Here is an 18985-nt window from a genome sequence, read left to right on the forward strand (position 1 = left end):
TAGCTTCTATGTATTAAATCTAGATCTACATTCTTTCCTGGCATAGCACTGTAGGCTAAACACTGGACCACTAACCACAAGGTTGATGACTCAAACCCACCAACCATTCCTGGGAAACCCTATGCAGGGTCATTATGAGTTGGAATTGACTCGATGGCATTTACAACAACATTCTTTCCTGCCAGAGTGCAGAGGACTCGAAATATGCTCTTATTACAATCAAGGAGTCCTGGTGTGGCACTGTGGGCTAATGTGTCAGACTACAAAGTCGTTTGAACTACAAGGTCGGTGGTTCAAGCTCACCAGTTTCTCCATGGAAACCCTATACAGGGTCGCTATGGGTCGGAATAGACTCGACGGCACTTAACAACAACATTACAATAAAAAGTTTCTAGTGAAAGGCAATCAGGGCCAGATTTAGAAGTAAAAGAGCACACTGAGGAAAAAGAAAAGGTATGCCCTACTGCCATCACTGGACCTCACTAAATAGAATACACAGAAATCAAACTGACTACATCTGTGGAAAGAGATTTTGGAAAAGCTCCATGTCATCAGACAAAACAAGGCCAGGGACAAGATTGTGGAACAGACCATCAATTGCAATATGCAAATTCAAACTGAAGCTGAAGACAATGAAAACAAGTCCATGAGAGCCAAAATATGACCTTGAATATATCCCATATGAATTTAGGATCTGAAGAACAGATCTGATACAGTAAACACTGAAGACAGACGACCAAAAGAGTTGTGGGATGACATCGAGAACATCATACAGTGGCGAGACCTGGGGACTCCTGGACCCAGGGACAGGGACATGGCCACAGAGAACTAGAATGGAAAGTGAAGCATCCAGCTAATATGAAGTGAGGGGAGATGCATAAGAACAACCATGCTTGCAGATAGCACCCATTTGATCTGGCTTCAATGGCTGGGTGATCAAAACTCATACAGAGGAAGAAAGAAGAGGGGAAAAAAGTATAATCCACTACAATTTGATGAACTTGACCTATACTTATGGTTGTAGTAGCTCAAAAGAGGGAACGAAACTTTACAGTGAGGATCATTCCCACCCCCTCCGTACACAGGGTTGACAGGGATGGGCAACTTAGACATTGCCTACCCCAAGTGGGGGGATTACAAAGGCACAAAGTGACTGGCTTACAAGCTTTCAAGAGAGAACCAAGTTCCACAGAATGCAGGGGAAGGTAAAATCTCCACTGAGTGGTTTCAAACCTGTCTGGATGGGGCTGGTAAAAGGAGATGGGGATAAGACTCTTGTGGTTCAATAGTGAATAATTGCTATCAGGACTGATTGTGAGTATTGCAAATGGAAAGGTAAAGAGGGGAGTGGTTGATCTTGCAGTCCAGGAGTGGAGGACCCTGGGACCACCAAGAGAGAAGAGTGGAGTGCGGGACCCTTTCCAGAGAAGCAGTGACACCAGAGATGGAGGCAGAGACCATGACATGGAGAGATGGAGCGGCTGGGGACCCTGGACTCAGGGAGGGAGAGGGGCTGTGTGCTGATGGCCGGGGTGCAGGCTTGTGGGATGTGCCCTTTGGTTGTAGATTTCTGAGTGCTTCAGTAAACATTTCCCCTGCACCCCCCCTCAAAAAAAAAAAAGCAGAGGGAATGGAAGCAAACGCTGTTGAATGATGATGCATGGAGGGGATAGTAACCATTGCAATGAAACAAAATATGATCGGATGAGTGTAAAGCTGATTTTCTAGCCCATGTAAACTATCACTCAATTCACAATAAAAACTTAAAAAAAAAAAAATTCAGCTCCAACTCATAGTGACTCTGTACAGGGTTTCCGAGGCTGTAAATCTTTACGGGAGTAGAAAGCCTCATCTTTCTCAGTGGAACAGCTGGTAGTTTCGAACTGCTGACCTTGAGGTTAGCAGCCTGATTCATAACCACTACGCTACCAGAGCTCCTTCAGTGACCCTGTATAGGGTTTGTGAATAGCAGCTGGTGAGTCTGAACTGCTAACACCTTGCAGTTCAAAAAAAAAAAAAATTATACAGGAAGAAAGCAAAAAGTCATTAAGAAGACAAACAGGAAAAGATCAAAATGGATGTCAGAAGAGACACTGAAACTTGCTCTCCAGTGTAGAGATGCTAAAACAAATGGAAGATATGAGAAGGTACAAGAGCCGAACAGAAAATTTCAATGGTCAGCTCGAGAAGACAAAGTTAAATATTACAACGAAATGTGCAAAGATCTGGAGTTAGAAAACCAAAAAGGAAGAATACATTCAGTATTTCTCAAGCTGGGGGAGCTGAAGAAAAAAAATTCAAGCCTCGACTTTCATTATTGAAGGATTCTCTGGGCAAATTATTGAATGATGCAGAAAGCATTAAAAGAAGATGGAAAGAATACAGAGTTACTGTACCAAAAGGAAATGGTTGATGTTCAACTGTTTCAAGAGATAGCATATGATCATGAGATAATGACACTGAAGGAAGAAGTCCAAGGTGCATTGAAGGAAATGGCAAAGAACAAGGCACCAGGAATTGATGGAATAAACATTGATGTATTTCAAGAAAGTAAGGCGGCACTGGAGGCACTCACTCATCTATGCCAAGAAATTTGGAAGACAACTATTTGGTCAACTGATTGGAAGAGATCCGTATTTGTGTCCACTCCAAAGAGAGGTGACCCAATGGAATGTGGAAATCATCAGACAATATCTTTGATATCCCATGTGAGTATAAAGTTTTACTAATGGTAATACAGAAATGGCTGCAAACATACATTGACAGCGAACTTCCAGAAGTTCAAACCGGATTCAGAAGAGGACGTGTGTTGAGGGATATCATTGCTGATGTCTGATGGATCTTGGCTGAAAGCAGAGAATACCAGAAAGATGTTTACCCGTGCTTTATTGACTATGCAAAGGCTTTCAATTGTGTGCATGATGGCAAGCTATGGACAATATTGTGAAGTATGAGTATTCCTGAACACTTAATTGTGCTCATGAGGAATTTGTACATGGACCAAAAGGCAGTTGTTCCAACAGAACATAGGAACACTGAATGGTTTAAAATTAAGAAAGGTGTGCGACAGGGTTGTATTCTTTCACCATACTTATTCAACCTACATACTGAGCAAATAATCCGAGAAGTTGGGTTATATGAAGAAAAACATGGCATCAGGATTGGAGGAAGACTCATGAACAACCTGCAATACGCAGATGATATAGCCTTGCTTGCTGAAAGTGAAGAGGTCTTAAAATACTTACTGATGGAGATCAAAGAGTACAGCCTTCAGTATGGATTGCATCTCAATGTAAAGAAAACAAAATTCCTCACCACTGGATCAATAAACAACAACATTCTTATCAAAGGAGAAAAGACTGAAGTTGTCAAGGACTTCATTCTTCTTGGATCAACTATCAAAACTCATGGAAGCAGCAGTCCAGAAATCAAACAATGTATTGCATTAGGCAAATCTGCTGCACAAGAGCTTTTCAAAGTGTTGAAGAGCAAAGATGTCAGCTTGAGGACTAAGGTGTGTCTGACCCAAACCAAGGTATTTTCAATAATCTCACATACATGCAAAAGATGGACAGTGAATAAGGAAGACTGTAGAATGATGCTTTTGAGTTATGGTGTTGGAGGAGAATATTGACAGTGTCATGGGCTGCCAAAAGAACCAAGAGATCTGTGTTGGAAGAAGTGCAGCCAGAGTGTTCCTTGGAGGACAGACAGGATAGCCAAACTTTGTCTCTCATACTTCGGACATATTGTCAGGAGGGACCAGTCACTGGAGAAGGATATCATGTTTGGTACTGTGGAGGGTCAGAGAAAAAAAGGAAGACCCCCAGCGAGATGGATTGGCAAAATGGTAGCATCAATAGGCTCAAGCGTGACAACAATTGTGAGGTTGGCGCAGGACCAGGCAGTGTTTCGTTCTGTTGTGCATAGGGTTGCTATGAGTTGGTAATGACTCAATGGCACCTAACAACAACAACAACTGCCATCACTACTCTTACCACTGATTTAACATTAAACAAACAGTGCATTTGTTATTATCAGTTGCTGTTAAGTTGTGCCTGACTCACGGTAGCCTTGTATGCTGAGTAGAATTGCTCTATAGGGTTTTCAAGGCTATAATCTTTCACAAGCAGATATCCAGGTCTGTCTTACCAAGCACCTTTGAGTAGGTTATGGACTGCCAACCTTTACATGAGTAATTGAGTACTGTACTGTGAGCCACCCAGGGATTTCTGAACAACAGTCAGGTATAAAATCCATTAACATGAGTGGTAATAAAGAAGGGAAGAAATGTCCAGATCCTAGTCCACTTCAAGGAGACTGGGGGAAATAATACAGCTTTAGCTAGAAAGAAAACTACTTAAAAGTTATAAAGGGGCTAGGAGCAACCTGATGGAGCCTTCTAACCCACAGAGATTATTAAGAGTCGTTGGTTAATGAGAATGGCCTTTGGGAGTATAAATCTAATGCAAAATTTCTGGAAGAAACAGGAGATGCTTTTTACTATCTAAAAAAAATCCATAGCAGTTTGCAATGAAGTTGAGTATGCACACACACAGAGGCAGTCAAACACAAAGGAATAGCAATCTACTTCCAAAACTACAACTTCTCACAATACCATAATTAATTAGGTTTCAAGAAGAATGCAACACATCTAGGTATAGTAGAAAAGGTTTCATGAAGAGGGATCTCAACTTTTTTAATCCTAATGTTTATCAGGTTGACAAAGTAACTACTCTGGGTCTATGGTACCCAAATCCTGAGTATAGTGCTTTGCACATATAAAGACAATCAATACATGCTGGCTTTCTCCCTCAAGACTAAGAATTATGGCTATCAACTGACCTAGAAAATGAGAGTCAAAGATCAGAACCCTATTCCCCTTCAGTCCAGGTAAAATGGTATCCGTAAACAGACCCACAAGGAGCCCTGGCAGCACAGTGGATTATGAGTTGGGCTGCTAACTGCAAGTTGGCAGTTCAAATATACCAGCCTCCCTATGGGATAAAGATGAGATTTACAACTTCGGAAACTCTACACAGGGTTGCTATGAGTCGGAACTGATTCGATGGCATACCACCACCGCCAACAAACAGATTCACACTCAAGAGAGAGAAAGTCACACACACATCCATAATCTGACCTGCTGGACAGCTCTGCAGCCCAACTCAATTTCTGGGACAGTTATTTCATGACCACTCTATCATCACCCCCACGTTTCCCCAAACACACAAACAGACTTTGACTTTTCTGGCCCTGAGGTCCAGATATTGCATTCATTTTCTGCAGTGAGCTATGGCTTCTCGGCTTAGAAAGTCACTGCTATTTGCAGATCATCACTGTCAGAACCCATAGAATGCTCAAACTCTGATTCAGTCTAGTTATGGTCCCAGAAGAGCTGCCAAACATTATCCTTATCTGCTTGTTGTCACACAACCCCTTCAACCCTTAACTTTCCTAACTTTGCCTTTTTCATAAAATGAAATGGAAGTGAAACCATTACTTTCTCTTGCTCTTTGAAAATCAAGCACTTATAATTTAATTTGGCAACCTTCTTGGGATGTGGGAGATCCTTAAAAGACCCTTTAAAATTTCCAGGCAAAATCTTAAAGATAAAAACAAAAAATTGTAAAGAGGTGGCTAGCAATGCAGAAGAAGTGAACTAGAGCCTCCCTACTACCTGTGTAGTGCTTTCAGAAAAGCTATAAGAAGGTGGCTCATAACTCTTTGAAAAGCAAGTTTCTTGGGAATTCTATCACTGAGAGTCACTAGAAAAGGGAAATTGGAGACAAAGTATACGGAACATGTTTACTTTTGGCCTCACCTCAGTGTGTACATTTTCTTTGCTTAGGGTTTCTCTTTTCTGCTCCTTACTTCTACTGCCCTGAGAAATTCCTGTGAAGTTCTTCTTCTTAGACAAAGATCTTGACCTACCACTTTCTCTCTCATCCATCAAGGGGCAGCTGATCTTTTCCGGAAGTGGTTTCATAGCCTACTAGGTTATTCAGTACTATGAGAAACCAAGGGAAGATGCCACTATATTCCAGCCAAAGACCAGTTCCCAGTTTTGTACAGACAGATCCAGAAAACATTTAAAATGAAAAGTTGGAAACTCTACTTTTACATTAAAGCAGTTTGTGAGATTAAACCCTGCTACACAACAGTAGCGTAGTGGTTACGAATCGGGCTGCAAACCTTAAGGTCAGCGGTTCGAAACTACCAGCCGTTCTGCGGGAGAAAGATGAGGCTTTCTACTCCCGTAAAGATTTACACCCTCGGAAACCCTGTACAGGGTCGCTATGGGTCGGAACCGATTCGACGGCACTTAACAACAACAACAACACAACAGTAGTCCTGGTGTGGCGCTGTGGGCTAATGCGCCAGACTGCAAAGTCGTTTGAACTGCAAGGTCGGTGGTTCAAGCTCACCAGCTGCTCCTTGGGAACCCTATACAAGGTCGCTATGGGTCAGAACTGACTCGATGACACTTCACAACAACAACACAACAGTAGGAGTCTTGGTGTGCCACTAATGCGTGTCACACTTCGAAGTCATTTGAAATGCAAGGTCGGTGGTCCAAGCTCACCAGCTGCTCCTTGGAAACCCTATAATGGGTTGCTATGGGTCGGATCGACTCAATGGCACTTGCCAATAACAACAGAACTATAGGATAAGCACTGGACTGCTAACCACAAGGTTAGTGATTTAAACCCACCAGCCAGCTCCTTCGGAACCCTATGCTGGAACCAATTTGAGGACAACACAGAATATCTGAAGAGAAAAAATATTCATAGTTAAACTGATCACTAAGAATAACAGAATTGACTATTACTTATGTGCATGAGTGGCTGACTGATAATGTGTATGCACCAAACAACTCTTAAGGAACACAGTTACGAAACTGAGCTCAGTATTTCAGTTTGTGAAGACGACTTTATTTAGTTACCCAAAAGAGACGTGGGGGGATGGGTGAAGCAAAGCAATCTACCCATAAGTTTATAACTACAAGTTTCCCAAGCTATCTGAATTGAAAACGTTCCTGTGAAACCTTTCTTAAGCCAAAATGGCATAAAGCAGAGAAGCAATTACCATTAATTTACATGGGAAAATTTTAAAAAATATTCCCACACCCAAAAAATAACCTACCGAATCACACATAAAATATAAAATAACATATATTATTGTTATGTGCTATATAATGTTTCCAAGGAGCTGCTGGTGGATTTGAACCGCCAACCTTGTAGCTCAAACCGAACCTTGCAGTCCAGTGCACTGTCCTACAGTGCTACACCAGGACTTCTAAAATAAAGTAAAAGCAGGAATTATAAAATAAATGCATAGCCTATATAAAGTAGAGTTTGGTGATGCCATTCTTACTTCTTGGGGTGTATTGGCTTGCTGCCAAAAAAAAGTTGAAATCCTCTTTGGATCTCCTTTGGTTAGCAAAAGGAGGTACTAATGCAGGTCTTTCATTAAAGAAAAATGGTATAAAGCGAACTTTTGAAAAGTACAGGATACCTATATTGTTTCCTTCTCGTCTGCAACAGAAATCTAAGGTGAAATCACAGAACTGCACAACAGTGTTTAATTACAGCTTCAGCTCTGCTAATTACCGTTTGGTCACATCTATAATCTACATTAAGCCTCAGTGCATACTAAGTAGCTCTGTGATACTCATCTAATAACCTAGGAAGCTTCATGGGATTTCATAGTCTACTATTCATTGGACTAAGCAAAGCTTCACTTATCACTTTCCAGGAGAAGATAAAAAATCAGAAAAGGACTCATTGTGCCAGCTTTCCCATATACATAGGCTGTAAGAGCAGAGATTATCAGGAGATTGGTACCAACAGAAAAATAAGGAATAGGAATATAAGAAAGTTATGGTCATTAAATCCTTAATAACTATAAAACAGAAATTGAGTCAATTCTCAGTCTCTGAAATGCTTCAAGAAGTGCTACCATGTCTCCTGTATGTAGCTGAATGGGGCAGGTAAACAACCAAACAAAATAAAAACCTGAAAGTAATTTTGTGGAAAAACAGAGATGCATATCTCGGAAGTTTCACAACAGTTCATGTCCTTTATTGGATCTGAGTGCTGATAGGCAGGTGACAAAGAAATGGAGACTAGAGAATAAAGGAAGACCAGAGTCATTAAGCTCCTCACAAAAAGTAATTATACACTGACTTCAGTTGCCACCTACACATGAGAGCGAAAATCTCCAAGGCTGCAGCTAATTTAAAGGGTGGAAAATGCATTGCAGAAATATTGGGGACCCTCCCCATTTTTTCTCACAAATATGAGTCTCATATCTTTACCCTCAGTCAAGAGGCAAAGAGGAGACTGGGTCTAGTGATAATTATAATAGCTATAAGAAATTCCCTTTTATCCAAAATGAAAGATAATGGGAGTTAGGGCTAAGATTAATTTTCAGATTTTGTTATTAGATAAGACTATGAAAAAGTAAAATTTTACAAAGTAAAATTTCATCAACTACGCTACATGTTGTTGTTGTTGTTAGATGCCATCGAGTCGGTATCGACCCATAGCGACCTTATGCACAGCAGAACACTGCCCAATCCTGGGCCAACCTCACTATTGTTGCCATGTTTGAGTCCATTGATGCTGTCATTTAGCCAATCCATCTCACTGGGGGTCTTCCTCTTTTTCTCTGACCCTCCACCTTACCAAACATGATATCCTCCTCCAGCGACTGGTCCCTCCTGGTAATATGTCCAAAGTATGAGAGACGAAGTTTGGCTATGACGAAGTATGAGAGACAAAGTGTGGAGCACTCTGGCTGTACTTCTTCTAAAACGGATCTACTGGTTCTTTTGGCAGGCCATGGCACTTTCAATATTCTCCTCTAACACCATAACTCAAAAGCACCAATTCTTCTACAGTCTTCCTTATTCACTGTCCAGCTTTCGCATGCATATAAGGTTATTGAAAATAGCATGGTTTGGACCAGGCGTACCTTAGTCCTCAAGCTGACATCTTTGCTCTTCAACACTTTAAGAAAGTCTTGTGCAGCAGATTTTCCTAATGCAATACGTCGTTTGATTTCTTGACTGCTGCTTCCATAAATGTTGATAGTTGATCCAAGAAGAATGAAGTCCTTAACAACTTCAATCTTTTCTCCATTGATAAGAATGTTGTTTATTGGTACAATGGTGAGGATTTTTGTTTTCTTGACATCGAGATGCAATCCCTACTGGAGGCTGTGCTCTTTGATCTTCATCACTACACTACATACTGTTTAATAATTGCAAATTCCTCCAAGATTTTAGTGACTCACAAAGTGACTGGCTAGCAAGGTTTCAAGAGGGAGTTAGGTTAAGAGTGTGTGACGAAAGACAGAGTCCCCACTGAACAGTTTTCATCTTGTCTAGATGGGTTTGGTAAAAAGAGATGGGGATAAGATTCTTATGATGATTCAATAGCGAGTAATTGTTATCATGACTAATTGCGACAGTCACAACTGTAAAGGTAAAAGTATTGTAACAAAACAGGGAAGTAGTTAATTTTACAGTCCAGAAACAGAGGACCCAAGGACTATCAAGGGATAAGAGCACAGCGGGATGCAAGACATTATTCAGAGAAGCATCGACACCAGAGATAGAAGAAGAAATGGGGACATGGAGAGAGGGAGCAGCTGAGGATTCTAGATTCATGGAAAGACAGGGACTGAGAGATGAAGGTCAGGAGGCAGACTTGCAGAATGTGCCCTTTGGCTGTGTAAATTATTATACATGTATGAGTGTTTTGGGGAAGAAAAAAAAAGCTAAAATGAATAGAGAGAAATAAATAATGTTAACTGACGGTACATAGAGGGGATTATAATCATTGTAATGAAACAAGGTGTACGATTTGGTGAAAGTAAAACTGATGATCTGACGTATAACCTTTCACTGAATTCACAATAAAAACATTAAAAAAAAAAAGATTTTAGCGACTCAGAATCAGTAATACTAATGGTAATATAGCAGAATAGAGCCAAGGGATTAAAGGCTTATTAACTGAGGAAGAAACTTTATCTTCCACATGAAGGCAAACTAGGAAGAAGGAGAACTGGATTATTTCCTAAAATTTAGTCACTGAAAACCTTGTGAATAGCACCAGAATATTGAATATTAAAACATGATAAAGAGCACCAGAATACTGCCAGATATAGGGCTGAAAGATGAGCCCATCAGGTTGAAGGCACTCAAAATACAACTGGGGAAGAGCTGCCTCCTCAAAGTGGAGTTGACCATGACAATGCAAATAAAGTGTTAAGAACCTTCATTTGCTGATGGGACAACTCAAAATGAAGAAAAATCGTTGTAAACATCCATTAATAATCAGAACATGGAATAATGAACTATGAAACCAGGAAAATTAGAAACTGTCAAAAATGAAGTGGAACACATATACATCGATATCCTAGGCACTGGTGAGCTGAAATGGACTGGGAATGGCCATTTTGAATCTGACAATCACGTGGTTTCCTATGCCAGGAATGGCAATTTGAAGAGGAATGGCATCACATTCACCATCAAAAAGAAAAAAACCCCCAACATTTTAAGAAGTACAATGTCTTGAAGTACAATGCTGTCTGTGACAAGATGATATCCATATACCTACAAGGCAGACCAGTTAATACCACGACTATTCAAATTTATGCACGAACACTAAAGCCAGTGATGATGAAATGGAAAATTTTTACCAACTTCTTCACTCTAAAATTGATCAAACATGTTATCAAGATGTATTGATAATCACTAGCAAAAGGTTTGAAACAAAGAGGCCGTATCATTAGTTACAAAATATGGCCTTGGTGATAGAAAGGATGGTGGAACTCGAATGATACAATTTTGCAAGACCAATGACTTCTTCATTGCAAATATCTTTTCTAACAACATAAAAGACAATTATACACATGGGCCTCAACAGACAGAATAGAGATAAATCAAACTGACTACACTGGTGGAAAGAGATGATGAAAAAGTTCCATATCATTAGCCAAAACAATGCTGGGACAGACTATAGAACAGACCACCAATTGCTCACATGCACGTTCAGGCTGAAGCTGAAGAAAATTAAAATATGTTCATGAGAACCAAAACATGATCTTGAACAGATCCCACCTGAATTTACAGATCATCCCACTAACAGATTTGATGCATTAGACAATAAAGACCAAAGACCAGAAGAGTTGTGGGATGATAGCAACATCAGAAAGAAAGCAAGAGGTCATTAAGAAAACACCAAAGAAAGGAAAAGGCCAAAATGGATGTCAGAAGACTCTGAAACTTGCTATCCAGCATAGAGATGCTAAATCAAATGGAAGAAATTAGGAGGTAAACGAGCTGGATAGAAAATTTCAAAGAGCAGCTCGGAAAGACAAGGTCAAATATTATAATGAAATGTGCAACTACTTGAGCTAGAAAACCAAAAGAGAAGAACACACTTAGCATTTTTCAGGCTCAGAGAACTGAAGAAAAAAATCCAAGCCTCGACTTGCAATACTAAAGGATTCTATGGACAAAATACTGAATGATGCAGAAAGCATCAAAATAAGGTAGAAGGAATACAGAGAGCCACTGTACCAAACAGAAATACATTTAATGATTTCAAGAGGTAGCATATGATTAAGAGTCAATGATCCTAAAGGAAGAAGTCCAAGTTGCATTGAAAGCACTGGCAAAGAATAAGACATCAGGAATTAATGGAATACACATTGAAATCTTTCAACAAACTGATGCATGACTGGAAACAGTCACTCGTCTATGCCAGGAAATTTCGAAGACAGCTAAAGATAATGCACAAACAACTGCAACCATACATTGATAGAGAACTTCCAGAGGTTCAAGCTGGTTTCAGAAGAGGATGTGGAACAAGGGATATCATTTTTGACGTCAGATGGATCTTGGCTAAAAGCAGAGAATACCAGAACGCCGTTTACCTGTGCTTTATTGACTACACAAAGGCTTTCAATTGTGTGGAACATGACAATCTGTGGAAAACGAGTAATCTGGAACACTTAATTGTGCTAATGAGGAACCTGCACATAGGCAGTTGTTCAAACAGAACAAGGGAACACTGAATGGTTTAAAATTAGGAGAGATGTGCTCCAGGGTTATATTCTTTCAGCATACTTATTCAACCTGTATGATGAGTAAATAATTCAAGAAGCTGGATTAAATGGAGAAAAATGTGGCATCAGGATTGGAGGAAGACTCATTAACAACCTGAGCTAATACAACCTTGCTTGCCGAAAACAAAAAAGACTTAAAATACTTAACTAATGAAGATCAAAGACCACAGTCTTCAGTATGGGTTGCACTTCTTTGTAAAAAAATAAAAAATCCTCACCACTGGACCATTAAACAACATCCATATAAATGGAGAAAAGACTGAAGTTGTCAAAGACTTCATTTTGCTCATATCAATCATTAACACTCTCGGAAGCAGCAGTCAGGAAATCAAACCGTGTACTGCATTAGGCAAATCTATTTCACGAGACCTCTTTAAAGTGTTCACGAGCAGATGTCAGTTTTAGGACTAATGTGTGTGTGATCCAAGCCATGGTATTATCAATAACATCAGAAGTATGTGAAAACTGGACAGTGAATAAGGAAGGCTGTAAAAAGAACTGATGCATTTGAGTTATGGTGTTGGAGGAGAATATTAAAAGTACCAAGGACTCCCAAAAGAACAAGCCAATCTGTGTACAGCTAGAATGTTCCTTGCAAGCCAGGATGGCCAGACGTCGCCTCTCACACTTTGGACATATTGTCAGGAGTGACCAGTCCCTGGAGAAGGATATCATGTTTGATGAAGTAGAGAATTGGAGAAAAAGAGGAAGGCTCCAAACAAGATGGACTGGCACAGTAGTAGCAGCAATGGGCTCAAACACAGCAACAATTGTGATGCTGGCAAAGGACCAGGCAGTGTTTTGTTTTGTTGTACATAGGGTCTCTATGAGTTGGTACCAACTTGATGTCACCTAACAACAACAAATTTGAGAATAAACATCTTGCACTTGGCCTACAGTATTATAGACAACTTGAGTTTGCTCACAAAGTCTTATAAGTGACTATAAAGAAGAGTAGGTAATTTTTAAAATCCCATTTACCAATTTGTGTTATTTATTTCTGTCTTTCCATTTAAAATAATGGGGGAGTAGCCTTAATATTTAAACTGCCTTCTGTTGGCTGGAATACTGACACTAACATAAAATGAATTTACTTTTTAGCTAATGAAGGATTATTTTTCTTTATTCTGAAAAATTGGCAAACCTTTGTAGTGCAATACTTAAAGGTGAAAATAGTGGAATAATCTGAATTCTTACTTTCTACATGTTGTTAAGGTGCCATCAAGTCAATTCTGACTCATATTGACACTGTATAGGGTTTCCAAGGAGCAGCTGGTGAGCTTGAACCACCAACCTTACAATTCAAATGACTTTGAAATCTGACACATGAGCCCACAGTGCTACACCAGGACTCCCTTTTTACATAGCTTTTGTCAAAATAGAAATATCCTGAGTAAATCCCCAAACAACACATTTAACTGTTGGTGCAGGAGGAAATCAACTCCTCTTCAAATACTTTGACCCTGCCTCACTATTTATTTAAACAAACAAAAAAAATTTTTAAAGGGCTGCTGGTCTGCAAAGCTTCCAGATATTACTTAGGCTGCTTTGAAATAGAACTTAATTGTAACTCTGGTTTATTTCCAAAACATCTGTATCAAAAGACAAAGAGGTAAGAGAAAAAAAAATTACTGAAAGGATAACCAGCATCATACCCGGCATCAAACAGTTGTTAGAAGCTACACATTCTATTACTCACATAAGACTTATGTTAGCACTCAATTTTAGTCAATCATCGCCTGGTTAAGGTCAGCAGTGAAGGCAGCTTCAGTTAGCACTAGAAAATGCAAGTGCCATGAACATATCATTTGATGAAGGCAGACTAGCCATGGCGAGTTTCCCTGCAGTTATCCCCAGACTGTTGGATGATTCAGACCATAAAGACCTCTTCTGATAAAGAGAAGCAGATAGGAAATCAAAGAATCCTAATATTCAAGCCTGTCTAAATCCTCAATGTGTGTGGGTGGATAAACTATGCTGGAAATTTAACAAAGGAAAAAAATCCTGTAAGCAAAATGAATGCAACACAAATACAACATGCAATGTCCATTCCTGTGGCAAAGATTTTTGCTGAATGAAGCATCACCTCTGTTCTTACTGTCTTCTCTACAATCTACCTGCTTTAAATTCACAACATTTTCTTTTAGCAAAGCTATTAACTTTGCTGCTGAAGAGTGATGAGAGAGACCTAAGTATTACATCTGAAGCTGACTGTATGTTTATTTTTCCCCCATATAAGGCTGATGATACCTCACATTCCTGCATTGTTCTAAGGGAAGCATTAGCTTCACAAGAATAAAGAACCTGAAAAAATTCATTCCTTAGTTGCAAGTACTTCCTCTTCTGACCATACCCCATTTAGCTCTTTCCTACCTACTCATTTCCTGGGGGAAAAAACAAACAGGGCTAGTGTGTGCCATCTCTACTTCATTTTCTTACCCCTCAAAATACAAACAGAAATAAATTCCATAAACCAAAAAAGTGAACACAACACAAAGCTTCAGTTATGATTCTGGGTCATCAGAATCACAAATGTTAGAGTCCACACAAGCTTATCTTACCTATAACATGGCTACACTGAGCTGTCCTAAAGAATATATCCATCATTCATATTGACAGTCCTATGAAAAAGCATGAGAGTTCCAAATTGAGACATCAGAAATCGCCTTTTCCCACTGTAGTTTGTTGTTGTTAAGTGCTATCGAGTAGTTTCCAACTCATAGTTACCCTTCATAGGGTTTCTGAGATGCGCTGGTGATCTTGAACTGCTGGCCTTGTGGTTCAAATTGACCTTGCAGTCCAGCGCATTCAACTGCAGTGCCACACTAGCTGTAGTTTACTGCTGTTGTTATGTGCTGTGGAGTCGGTTCCAACTCATAGCGACCTTGTACAGTGTTTCTGAGGCTATAAGTCTTTATGGGAGCAGAAAGCCTCATTTTTCTCCCGCAGAACAGCTGGTAGTTTTGAACTGCTGACCCTGAGACTACCATCCCAATTCGTGAGCACTACTCTACCAGAGCTTCTTTCGCTGTAGTTTAGGAAGGGGAAATGTTCCTGCTGTTCTCAAACTTTTCATCTTGGGAAGCCTTGACATGCCTAAAAATTGAGACATGACACAATTCAACAATGTCAAAAAGTCACATTCATCATACTGCTTCTGATTCACATCAGAAGAGTCTTTAAGAACAGGTATCTTTAAACTACTTTTCAAAAGTTCAGTTTACATCACTTCGCTTTTATGAAAGATCTACACTAGTACTTATTTCAGCTAATCAAAAGAAGAGAAATTTTGCTTTTACTTAAAAAAGTAAAAAGTGAAACTAATGTTCAGAGTTGGTTGGGCAGCAAGCCCTCCAAAGTGGTATCACACACCCTGAGCAGTAAGAGTGATATTGACAAGCTCCTTCCACGGAATTACAACGTACTCTGATCATATCAGTCCTACTTTTACTTTATGTTAGTGCTTTCGTGCATAATTTGGTAGGTCAAAACTTTTCCCATATAAATTAATGGTAATTACTTCTTCACTTTATACCATTTTGGTTTACAAAGGGTTTCATAGGAACATTCTACAGCAGTTGGATAGCGGGGGAAACCTGTATTAAGTTCATAGGAGGAAGGATACTAGTTTTCAAAAACTATAATTTTGACTTGAAAGCTCAAATTTCCTGATTAACATCAAATATTGTCCAGTGTTTCCCTTGAAATAGCAGTCTCATTGTACTCATTTTTGAGAAAATGCCTGCCAAATAGGAAGTCTGAAAACCATAATTCGTCAATTGTTCTTTCCAGTAAAAATGGCATTCCATTAAAAAAAAACTGGTTAGTTCAGCTCACAACTCAATTGCAGTGTTTTTCCTAGAGAACTCTGGCATGCAGAAGTGGTTTATATATATTCCCTATTTCATCGCACAGAATATAAAATGCTATATATTCTAAAGCCAAGGTTTAATAAAATTAGTGATTTTTACTGTTTCACTAAGTGCATTTTAAACTAACTTTGCTTTTGAAAACAACAAAAACCTGAACATGTATAAATAGCAGTGAAGAATGTGATGACTAAGAGTACAATTTGGTGCTATGACATTTTATCCAACATTATTTCTACACCATCAGTGCAAATGTCATAGTATTTCTGACTCCTGGCAACCCCACAGGCAAGCCTGTGTTTCAAACTGGAACTGTACTCCATAGGGCTTTCAATGGTTGTAAAGATTACTAGACCTTTCTTTGGAGCGCTACCTGCTGAATTAAGAGCTTTTTGGTTAACAGCTGAACGCATTAACTGTATCACCCAGGAACTCCATTGGGTACTAATAAATTTCAGCAACCAAGTAATAAGTGGATATTCAAAAAAATCTGAGAGAATGAGGTACTTAATTAGTAGTTTATAAACTGTATGACAAAAGTAACTCTTACATTTACATAGGAAGGGAGAGTCATTCCTTCCAGTGCTTATTTGCTGCCAAGGATAAATAAGACTTCTCTGAAATTATAGTTTAGTAATTCAGAAGTTAAACATGCCATTATCTAAGAAAAATTTAAATGGGTCCATAATTAACTGGAACCATCATTTCCTACAGAAGCCTTCCTTGCTCTTGTCATTTAGGCTAAAGGTGCAGATAAAACATCAAAGTGTTACAAAGGTGTTGTAAAGTATGGGTTAACACCAGAATACAGATACCTCAGCACTGTTGAAACAAGGTGGAAATTGCCATTATCCAAATCTCTCTCCTAGATGATTTCGTATTTTAGAAGATCCCACAAGGTCCAATGCTTTTGTATAACTTCCACATAAGACTCAAGAGTTAAAAAGGAAACAACAGGTGATTCCCATGAGAGAGCAGATTTGAGTTGCTAGACATGTTATATCATGAATATTCTTAAAGAATATGCAAAAATCATAACATCATACATAGTACATATGAACCTAAAGATCATCTATGTAACTACACACCCAAGGGTGAAATCTTTTGATATGTAGTCATCTAACCTCAATTTGAACATCAACTCCAACTATCTGGGTGGGCTATTGCTCTTATGTGCCATCGAGTCAGTTCTGACTCAGAGCAACCCTGTACAGGGTTTCCAAGGAGCGAATGGTGAGTTTGAACCACCAACCCTGCGATACAAACCAACCTTATGGTTGAGTGCTTATACTACTGCATCGTAAAATTCTACTTTATTGGGGTAGCTGAAAAGATCAAATTCTATAACATATATCAAGTGCCTACCAGTGTGCTTATAGTATTCTAGCAATCTCAAATAATAGTCATTATTAGCTATTGTAACAGTCAAGTCATTCTTTCTTGAAAGCTCATGTTGAATTTCAACTCATTAAAATTCCTAAAATCTTTTTCTACTCGAAATGTTAATCATTAAGGTTTCCCAAGTTTTTGTACTTTTATTATTTACTATTTTTTAAATACACAGCAGCAAAGGAGGATATACAGTGAAACAATTCTCTCCCACTCCTGACCCCCAGTTTCCTTATCCAGAGACCATTAACATTATGCATATATAGGAGGGGGCTTCAAAAAGTTCATGGAAAAATTCCATTATCTTCTCATTTAATTCTTCTATATTATCAGGGGGGGCCAGTCCCTGGAGAAAGTGGAGGGTCAGCAAAAAAGAAAAAGACCACCAACAAGATGGATTGCCACAATGGCAGCAGCAATGGGCTCAAGATAAGCAAAGATTGAGAGATTAGCATAGAACCAGGCAGTGTTTCGTCCTATTGTGCATAAAGTCGCTATTAGTCAGTACCAACTTGATTGCAAGTAACAACAACAACATTCTCTGTCCATTTATTGTTTTAACACCCTGGTAGCATAGTGGATTATAAACTGGACTACTAACCACGAAGTCTGTAGTTCGAATCTACCAGTTGCTCCACGAGAGAAAGAGGAGGCTTTCTGCTTCTGTAAAGATTTACAGCCTTGGAAATCTTACACAGGGTCGCTGTGAGTCTGTGACACACAGCCACCACCACCACCACCATTACTACCAGTGTACTGCAGAATCCTCCGTGGAACTGTAGAATAAGCACAGGACTCCTAATCACAAGGTCGGTAGTTCAAACCCACCAGCCGCTCTTCGGAAACCCTATACACTGTGCCAAATGAGTCGGAACTGAGTCAAACTACATTTAACAACACATCAATATGCTACATATGTTATTTATTCATGTAATAAAACACATAGGTAATTTATAAAGTTTAATTGCTAATCTTCCTAAAAGACAAAATGGTTGAGATCTCAGCTATATTACTTTTAACAGCTGGGTGACCACAGAACATTATGCAATTTTTATTAACCTGTTTCCTCTTCTGTAAAAGAAAAAGCTCCAAGGATACCTACATTTCATAAGCTTATTGTAACTAAATACAAAGTGCATGTACAGTGCCCAGCACACAGAAGTTCAGTAAATATTTGCTAATAATAATGATGACAGTAATAATACCTTCTTAATTCCATCTTTCCACTCTCTTGAGACATTGTCAATCTCTATTCACACGTTTAGTGCTTGAGCTTTCCATCTGTGATGGTTCATGATCATCAATTTTACATTCAACAAGTCATATATACTTTGCTTCATTAGAATGATTGCAATCCCTTTCATATAATGGTTAATAGTATTTACCTACACTCACTTTAACTCTTGCATTCCTCCTGTCTCCTCCTGTCTTCATTTTTCCTCTGCCTACCTCCGTCTTGAATCTTTCAGTAATGAAAGTCGAGGCTTGAATTTTTTCCTCAGTTCCCCCAGCTTGAGAAATACTGATCATGTTCTTCCCTTTTGGTTTTCTAACTCTAAATCTTTGCATATTTTATTATAGTATTT

General features: G+C 39.1%; 1 protein-coding gene across 1 annotated transcript in view; it reads right to left on the reverse strand.

Moving 5' to 3' along the window:
• Positions 1-18985, reverse strand: part of ZNF609 (zinc finger protein 609) — a 238608-nt gene that overhangs the window by 79446 nt on the left and 140177 nt on the right. The window lies entirely within an intron of this gene.

This window comes from Chrysochloris asiatica, unplaced genomic scaffold, assembly GCF_000296735.1.
Source record: "Chrysochloris asiatica unplaced genomic scaffold, ChrAsi1.0 scaffold00004, whole genome shotgun sequence".
Taxonomy (NCBI): domain Eukaryota; kingdom Metazoa; phylum Chordata; class Mammalia; order Afrosoricida; family Chrysochloridae; genus Chrysochloris; species Chrysochloris asiatica.